The 9984-nt window shown below is 41.6% G+C and overlaps 1 long non-coding RNA gene across 2 annotated transcripts; it reads left to right on the forward strand.

Moving 5' to 3' along the window:
* Nucleotides 1–8: 8 nt before the first annotated feature.
* Nucleotides 9–9375, forward strand: LOC122228284. Of its 2 annotated transcripts, none has more exons than XR_006206507.1 (3): nucleotides 9–469; nucleotides 8850–9038; nucleotides 9141–9375. It is a non-coding gene; the product is annotated as an uncharacterized LOC122228284 (long non-coding RNA). The 2 variants fall into 2 exon arrangements; XR_006206506.1 differs by having other exon boundaries at nucleotides 8945–9038.
* Nucleotides 9376–9984: the final 609 nt, after the last annotated feature.

Here is a 9984-nt window from a genome sequence, read left to right on the forward strand (position 1 = left end):
AGGCCGCGGTTGGTTCCAGGGACCGCCGGCCCAGGGCCGTCCTTCCGCTTTAAATCTTGCGTGGTTGCTAGGGGCGCTCCGAGCCCTAGGCATGTGGGGAGATGCTTCCCTTGGAGAAGGTGTGAACCCGCCCCAAGATTGGCAATTGGGAGAACTTCTACGGAGGAGTTGATAGGCTCCTTGTACAATAATCCCCGCCGGAGTAAATTGGTCCGGTTTTTCTCCACGCCCTCCACCAGCCCCGCCTTTCGCGGGATTCCCCGCGCTTCCGGCTCTGGCTCAGTCTTCCAGGCGCTGCGCGGAGAGCTCCCGGACTCGCCGTGGGCGGTGTCAGGGTGCGCTGCGGTGGGAACGAGCGGGCGCCTTGGGCGAGTCCGTTTGCCTCAGCCCACCCTACTGTGGTTCGTTTCAGAAAAGTTTGGTGGGCTTCAGTCAGTGGGAAAAGACTCCAAGTTTCCTCCTGGTCAAGGTAATTTTACCAGCATTTCCTTCCATTCCTTGCCCTCCCGGCTCCCCCCACCCCACACTTCCCAGTACAGGTTTCAGAGCTGGTAACGCCTTGGATCTGAGATTCGTATTGCTCTCTGCTTTTTCTGTTATTCGTGAAGAATTTAGCTGACGGTGCCGCCTTTGTGTGCTTTGTGCTTCGCTTCCCTAAAGGTAAAAGGGCAACGTCACAACTTCATAGAAAGGCTGTAAAATGAATTATTTGTTCAGGAAAGATAGCCAAGTAAGAAGTCATTTGATGGGCAGTATATGACAGAGAGAAATGCCAGGGTTCTGTTTCCAGTTAATATGATACCACTGGTCAAGTCTCTTTCAGGCCCCGTATTTCTCAAGTAAAGTTCATGTTTGGCTCTAGGTTAGATTTGTAAATGAGGCATTTCAGTTGAGGGGGAGGCGGTATGTAGAAATATGCCTTTGGGGTATGGGCTCTGTTTTTCCTCTCATTTATTTCCTGCCTTCATAAATTCAACAAGAATATCGTTTTGTGGTCCCTAGCCAGTCAGATGTTTGACACTTATAAAACAGAAGTTCCAAGTAGCAATCCTCAGCAATCTGTTAGATTGCTGTGAAAAGAACAATATCCTCTAGGTTTCTGGTCAACTATTGTGGCCTTTCTGTTGAAAAAGTGTTGTTAAATTCACTGTGCCTACTCTTTCAAAGTTCTTTTGAAATTAATATATAGTAACTACTTATATACCTACATAGGTATTACCTATAAACCTATATAGGTACTTGAGCATGATAATATTTCCTGAACACTCAGGGATGCAAGGTGTCCTACTGATATCAGATATGGCAGTGACTGCCCCACAAAGTCACTTGAATGTGGAATCTCCTCTGGGTAAATGTGTTTGTGCCCTATATATCATAAATGAAGGGGAGCTGGTAGCTGATGGTGGGTAATAAGGGAAATCTTGTTTTCTCCAAGAAAATGGATTGTCATGGCATTAAAAATCCAGCACCTAGTATAGTTTCTTGTCCATAGTCAATTCAATAAATGTATCATTAAATGTTGAACCAAGTGTTCCTCTGAGAAAAATGATAAAGGAGCCAAAGAAGACAAAAAAGAAATGTATTAAAGCATGAGAGAATGAGCTACATTCAGAAACTGAGTAAGGTATCTAAACATATTGGAGAGCTAGGCACATTGGTCCTGGAACAAAATGAACTGTGGCAGAATAGTCCCTGGTGGACCGCAGATACTACCCAAATAAAGAAACCAGTAAGAACTGATCCCCAAAAGCAATTCTTTACATACCTGTAATTACCTAATTTGTAAGTATTTCTGACTGCACATAAACTAGAAATTACTACTTTAAAAAAAGACACCCAAAAGTATGTATAACTGTCCCCATGACTTATAAAAAGAGATATAGAAGAAAAGAGTCGGGAATTGTTTCAGAAACTAAAACCATAAAAGAGAGCACCTCGTACTTTGGTGGCAGCAAAAGCAGGGAACTGGCATCTGGACAGCTAGTGTGATGCTATAGACACTGGCTTAAAATAATTTTAAAAGCCTCATGGTATCTCTTTGAAAGAAATAAAATGAGAGTTTATCTATTTAAGAGTAAAGTAATTGAGGATAAACAAAATGTAGTATGTACATACGACAAAATATTATTTTAGCCTTAAAAAGGAATGAAACTCGGGGCCCCTAGGTGGCTCAGTCAATTAAGGGTCCAACTGCTGCTCAGGTCATGATCTCGCAGCTTATGGGTTCAAGCCCTTGTGTAGGGCTCTGTGCTGACAGCTCAGAGCCTGGAGCCTGTTTCAGATTCTGTGTCTCCGTCTCTCTCTCTCTCTTTCTCTCTCTCTCTCTTTCTCTACAGGATTATTGGTGATCGTCTCCCATGCTCAGTCTCAGGCTGCAGCATTTGGCAGAAATCAGTGATTTTTCAGAACGTTGGAAGGTGCCCACAACTGGCACTAGTGTTTTTTGTCACTTCAGAGCACCTATGGAGAGTCCTTTGCTTTTCCATACAGGAGTAAGCTTAGGAATGCTTTGCTTTATTGTAGGTCAGGCTGCCTGCAGATATGGACCCTTTCCCCTGCTGTCTTATTGCCAATTACATTAAATACAGTATATGACAAGAGTTTATTAATCTGTACTATAGTCAGCATCCATGCGAGCATATATAATGGTCTCCATGCAGAAAAAAATAGGCAATAAGAAGGAGATGATTATGGTGGAAGTTAAGAAGGAAATCATCGAGAAGTATGAACGAGGTATGCGAGTGGCTGAAATTCCAAGATTTTATAAGAAGCCTACGTTTGCATCTTGTCTGCAGAGGAGGAAGAGAAAAAGGCAGAGGAAACCCTCACTTCAAATGAGATTAGAGAAATGTGTAAAATGTGGGAAACCGTGCAGAATTTTGTAGAAAAGCACCACCCAAAAAAGGCTGTAGCAGTGTGAGCAATGAATCTGTTTAATGACAATGCGATGTCACATTTCCACGAAATCCTCAAAAGGAGGCAAAAGCAAGTGTCATTGGATAAGTTCCTTGTTAAAGTTGCATGAAAAGAAAAAGATTCCATTGAGCCAATAGATAGCAGTGATTCCCTTAGTGACAGTGAAAGTTGTCCTACACAGTAATCCTCCTCTTTCTTGTCTCCCTCACACCAGCCATGAAGGTTTTCAAAAGTAAGTGCAGGTTAGGGTACCTGGGTGGCTCAGTTGGTTAAGTGTCCAACTTCAGCTTGGGTCATGACCTCGTGGTTCGTGGGTTTGAGCCCCGCATTGGGCTCTATGCTGACAGTTCAGAACCTAGAACCTACTTCAGATTCTGTGTCTCCCTCTCTGCCCCTCCCCTAAAATAAATAACCATTAAAAAAAATTTTTAAGTGCATTAATTTGTTTTTCTTTATACTGTATATTTTCTTTATTATTTTGTATTTTATTACAGTATTGTAATCATTTTTATATGAATATTTTTAGGTTGTAGAATGAATTATATGAGTTTCCATTATTTCTTATGGGGAAATTTCGCTTCGATATACAAGTGCTTTGGATTACAAGCATGTTTCTGGAACGAATTACATTCACAAACCGAGGTTTTACTGTACTTCTATAAGGCACCTAAAATAGTCAAATTCATAGAGACAGAAAGTAGACTAGTGGTTACCTGGGGCAGGGGAAGAAGGGGCTGGGGAATTATTGTTTAACAGCCACAGAATTTCAGTGTGGGATGATGATAAAGTTCTGGGGATGGATGGTGGTGATGGTTGCACAACAGAGTGAACATTGTTAATGCCACTGAACTATACACTTAATGATGATAAATTTTATGTATATTTTTACCACAGTAAAAATAAATATTTTCTTTAAAAGGAAAGTAGTTGAAATGTGAGTTCTTTGAGGACCAGTATTACATCTTATTCAGCCTAGTATCTCGCATATAGTAGATGCTCTAGAATATTTGTTGAGTAAATAGACAATTATTGACTGGTTGCTGTAAACACACTAGTTATATAGAGATTAATGTATGTGTCACTTAGAGAATTAGAGTAAGTAGAAAATTCAGTATTTCAAATTGCCACTCTTAAAAATATAATTTAACACTAATATTTCTTTTTCTTTTATTTCCTTTGTGGAGCTTTTGTTTGGTTGGTTGATTGGTTGGTTTGTGTTTTTTAATTTTTTTTTTACATTTATTTATTTTTGAGAGACAGAGAGATATAGAGCATGAGAGGAGGAGGGGCAGAGAGAGGGAGACACAGAATCCGAAGGAGGCTCCAGGCTCTGAGCTGTCAGCACAGAGCCCAACGCAGGGCGCGAACTCACGAAAAATGAGATCATGACCTGAGCCAAAATCGGAGGCTCAAACGACTGAGCCACCCAGGCGCCCCTATTGGTTGGTTTGTGTTTTTAAATAAAATTGATGAAAGTTTGTTGGTCACAATCTTTTTAGGTGAAATACTGAGAGATGAAAAGGACTGTTTCTTCCTGGAGAAATGCAGATCATTTAGATATTAATGAAAGTTCTGCATTCACCTACTGAATGAGAGCTTTCACATATTTTGGTACTTTTTGCATATTTTTGCAAAGAAAGAAATATGACCCCCTAATTAAAAGCTGCTGTAATCATTTTAAGAGATGAAACACAGAGATCTTAACTATATTACAATAAAGTATCTACAGATTAGAAGCCTTGTCATTCCACTAGAAGTAAAGGAAGTAATTTGGTAAAGCTACTAGCCTAACAAATATTGAAAATACTCAGATTTGTTAGTAAATGTCCTGTATGATTACTTTGTGTCAGGCATTCCTGGGTGAATGGCAGAAGGTATACTTACATGGAGAATTTCATAAGTGATTTCAAATCAATCTATAATCTAAGTCCCTTTCTCTTCTTAAATATCCTGTTCCCCAAATCCATCTATCCACTTTTATCTCTAGCAGCTACGATTTGCTATTTACATAAAGAGACAGTTTAGATTTGGCTGCTTCACCTTATGATCTATTTTTACTTCAGTCATTTTGTAAGAATATCTTAAAATAAGCAAAGATTTTGAGCCAAGGATATTGACAGATTTAATTAGCTTTGATTATTGCAAGTCCCCCAAGAAATAATAATTGGCCAGTCCTGGCCAATGACTAAGCACGGCAGGAGCTTTATTGAGCAGTGAAACACAACTGACTGAGCAATGCAGCTTCATTGTAGAAATATTTGGGACTCCTCTAATGGGTAGCTTTGGCTTGAGGATCATCCATCAGCCTACCTGAAACCCTCAGAACTGGGCTGCAGTCTGAGATAATGCCTACTCATCCTTTATTTTCCCTCTCCTTCATAACTCAGAATGTGACTGTATTTGGATGTAGGTCCTTTATAAAGGCAATTAAGCTGTTAGGGTGAACCCTAATCCAATCTGACTAGTGTCCTTGTAAGGAGGAATTTGAACACACAGAAAGACACTGAGGGCATGTGTGCAGAGGAAGGGCATGTGAGGATACAGCAAGAAGGTGGCCATCTACAATCCAAGGGAGATGCCTCAGAAGAAACCAATCCTGCTGATATCTTGATCTTGGACTTCTACACTCCACAACTGTGAGGAATACATTTCTGTTGTTTATGCTATCCAGTCTGCGGTACTGTATTTTGTAATGGCGGCCCTAGCTAATACACATGCCAAATACCACCTTGGCAGCTGCTCAGAGGGTCCAAACTAACACAAGTGGTACCAAGAGAGGTCCAAAAACAAAAAACAGAAACAAAAGAAAGCTAGAAAATAAAATGAAGTTTCAGGACTGGCTCACTCACTATCTGGTGGGCAAAGACAATATTATCGTGAGTAGTGTAGGGACATGGATAGTTCCCAGCACAAGGTGGTGACCAGGTGCTAAAGATTTCATCAGTGGTGGCTTGGGAAAACATCCCAGTGGAGGAGAAGGAAAAGAATATAATTTCAGGCATTTGAAATGTATGGGGGCCAGGGAGGGCAATGCCTACAAGGACAATGGAGTTGGCCGGATACTGCTAAGTTGTATAGACACTCAGGCGGGATAACGAAAAAGCAAAGGTCCCCCTTGATTAATAGCCAAGTATGAGAGACAAGAGGACCTCTTTAGTAACTTACAAAAAGGCTTTTATCTCTATAGTGGAAGACCTGACACAGTTATGCCACAAACTTGGGACATGATAGAGGCACAGAGCCCCAAAGACATTTAAATATGTAGCCAAAGCTGGTCAGGGCCCTGGCTGAAAAAGCCTGGACACCTGAAACAAGGGATGGGACATCTGGATGCACAACTGTAAGGATCTTAGCTCTGTAGGCCCTCGTGAACTTTGAAAGCTTGCAGAGATAGTCTACCTCTTCGTAGTAAGAACTAGTACTTCCTCCATGCTCAAAGACACTGCAGAGCCACTTCTTCTCTACTGCCTACTATGCTAATAAATGGAATCAAATCCTAGCATAACTGAGCTGAAAACATGCCTGACCTAATAAAGGAGGAAAGAGATCCTATACAAAGGAGCTGTAAAAATTAGCATATACAAACAAGTCAGAGGAGTTTTGAGGTTGCTTGATCATGGGGGCTGGAATATTAGACTAGATAATCAAGAATTCATTGACAGCACTTTCTTCTCGGGATTTAACACTCTGCATGGACTCTTACGGAGGGTGTAACAAACTCATGGGAGGGATGGGCGGGGGAATCTCTTAGAAACCTAGAGAAAGTGATGGCCAATGCTGAGCAAAGTAGAAATGTCTCAGTTGCCCGGGCACATGGTAGAAGAATGAATTAAAAGACTGGGCGAAGTGGGCATGCTGGAATGGATGTGTGTGAAGCCAGAAGACCCATCAGAGGATTCTGTTTCACAGGAGGGCCCAGAAGATACACCATTCACCAAGGCCATCAGAAATCCTCTGGTAAGGGACACCACCACCAAGAAGTTCTCTGCGTTCCTGAGCTAACAACAGCAGTCACAGAGTTAGGACCCATTAATGATTATGGGAAAAATATTCCCCTTCCCCAAGAAATAGAGGCCAGATAGTGGCACTTAGTCACTAGAAGCCAGGAGGCCACAATTAAAAAGACCAACAACATTTGACAAGTGGCAGCCAAGAGGGCTTGACTCACAGGGAGTTGTGGAGATGGATGTAGAGCTTGGTATCTCTAGGGGCAAAATAGGTGGGAATCCTATTAACATCTACAACCCAAAAAAGGCCAAAACGGAGGAGCAGGAGACTGAGGGTGGTTTCATTCAGAAAGTCATCGTCCCTTGTTCAGTATCCCGATCCGAGCCACTTTTCAGATCTGAAACTTGTTGACTTAAGAGGCGGCAGATCCTGCTGCACTGCAGCAAATGTAAGTGTTATGATTCCCCAGTCCTTTGCTAAAGATACCTATGGCCATTTACTTCAGTGATTGTACACAGTGGGAAAGAGGAATAACCAGAAATTTAAGAACTATTGGACTCAGTCAACTCAGACATCAATATCCTGAGACCCAAAGCATTGTCATAGCCTCTTGTTAGAGTGGAGGCAAATGGGGACTGGGTAATAATCGGAGTTCTGACTAAAGTCTAGTTAGGGTAGGTCCATAGTGTCTGTGAACCCACCCAGTGGTCATTTCTTCAGTTCTTGAGTATGTAATTGGAGTTGATACACTTAGCAGCTGCAGTTATACCAACATTTAAATGCTTGACCTGTGTGAAGAGCTATCATAGTGGAAAAGGCCAAGTGGAAACACCTGAAAATGACCTTCCAGACCTGGCTAACATAGTAAATTAAAAAATAAATGAAAATATCACATACCAGGGGGCATGGTGGAAATTAGTACCACCATTAAAGACCTAAGAAATGTGGGGAGGGTGGTGCCTATCATATCTCCATTTAATTAGCCAGTCAGGCCCCTGCAAAAACTAGATGGGTCCTGGAGAATGACTCTAGACCACCATAGCAAGTCACAGCCCCAATAGCACCTGCTGTGCTTTATATAGTCTTATTGCTAGTGCAGATTAATAAGGCATCAGGACATGACGTGTGGCCAGTGGTTTGTTGAACAAATTATTTTCCATTTTGATTAGGAAAGATCATGTGGGACAGATAACCATTTACAGTTTTGCCTCAAGGATAGATTAACTCTGCCCTCTGTCGTAATAAGGTCCAAAGAAATTGAACCTCCTAAACATCTCATAGAGTAGCACACCGACCCATTGCATCAATGATATGCCGGTCAGACTGTACAAGTGGAGTGGCTAGTATGCTGGAGGCATTGGTAAGACTAATGCTCCAGAGAATAGAAGAAAAATGCTATAAAGATTCAAGGACTTGCCACTTCAGTGAGGTTTTCAGAGTGTACCATTATATCCTTCCAAAGTGAAAGTCTTGCATCCCTTATCACAAAGAAGAATGCACAGGCTTGGTATGTCTCTTTAGGTTCTGGAGCAACATATACCATACTTAGGAATACTGCTCCAGCCCATTTACCAGGTGACATTGAAGATTTCCAGCTTTGGGGCCCAGAGCAGGTGAAAGGCTCTTCAGAAGTCCAGGCTACAGTACAGACATCTTTGTCACTTTGGCCATATGTTCCAGTAAAATCTTGTATTGGAGGTATCAGAGTAGGAAAAGAAGCAGTTTGGAGCTTGTGTTGGTTAATTTTATGTCAACTTGGCTGGGCTATGGGGTACTCCGGTATTTGGCCAAACATTATTCTGTGTGTGTCTGTGGGTGTGTTTCCAGATGAAGTTAACATTGGGTTGGTAGAATGAGTAAAGCAGATTGCCATCCCTAATGTAAGTGGGCCTCATTCAATCAATTGAAGACCTGAATAGAACTAAAAGATTGAGTAGAAGGGAACTCCTGCTTGATTGCATAGCTAGGATGTTGGTCTTTTCCAGCCTTTAGGCTTGGACTGAAACATCAGCTCTTCTTGGATCTTGAACCCACCAACTTTCAGACTGGAAATCACGCCATTGGCTTTCCTTGTTCTCAGGCCGTTGGCTTCAGACTGGGAACTACACATCAGCTCTCCTGGGTCTCCAGCTTGAGGACTGCAGATCTTGGGACTTCTTGGCCTCCATACTCATGTGAGTCAATTCTTTATAATAAATCTATAGCTATAGGTATACAATCTATATCTATATTTACACCTACATCTATATAACTATAATGTTTCTGTTTCTCTGGAGATCCCTGGCTAATACAGATCTTGACACCAGCCGTGGAATGTAGCTGTAACAAATAACTAAAAATGTGGAAGCTGCTTTGGAACTGAATGATGAGTGGAGTTGGAAAAGTTTTAAAATGCATGCTACAAATATGGACATTAAGGACAATGCTGGTGAGACGTCAGATGGAAATGAGGAAGACGTTAATGGAAATTGTGGGAAAAGTGACCCTTGTTATAAAGTGGTGAATAACTTGGCTGAACTGTGTTCTGTTTTGTGCAAGGTAGAATTTGTGAGTGATGAAATTGGATATTTAGCTGAGGAGATTTCTAAGCAAAGTATTGAAGGAGGGGCTTGGTTCCTCCTGATTGCTTATAGTAAAATGTGAAAGGAGAGAGATGAAGAAGGAATTGTTAAGCAAAAAGGAACCAGAACTTGATGACTTAGAGATTTCTCAGCCTATCCATATTGAAAAACATGAGAAAGCATGTTCTAAAGAAAATACCAATGGCACAACTTGATTATCACTTGATAAAGAGTTTATGGGATTATATGAGCAGAAACACAGCCAATTTGAACTGAAGGGGATGGAGATGGGACCAAACAAAGGAAGGCTGTTGGGCTTATTGAATTTGACAAGACAGAATGATAGAGCTATTCAGCTGCACACATGCACTATTCTGCAAGAAGAGGGGAAAATGATGCCGACAGTGATTAAGAGATCATCAGGGCCACTACACTACCTCAGTTTCAAGAGCCTTTGGTGGGGGGACTACCCAACAGGACCTTGGGGGTGATGCTGCCACCTACTGGACCTGGAGGGCAGAGCATTGAACCAAGGAGGATTATTTAAAGCCTTAAAATC

The sequence above is a fragment of the Panthera leo genome, chromosome C1, assembly GCF_018350215.1.
Source record: "Panthera leo isolate Ple1 chromosome C1, P.leo_Ple1_pat1.1, whole genome shotgun sequence".
NCBI classification, from domain to species: domain Eukaryota; kingdom Metazoa; phylum Chordata; class Mammalia; order Carnivora; family Felidae; genus Panthera; species Panthera leo.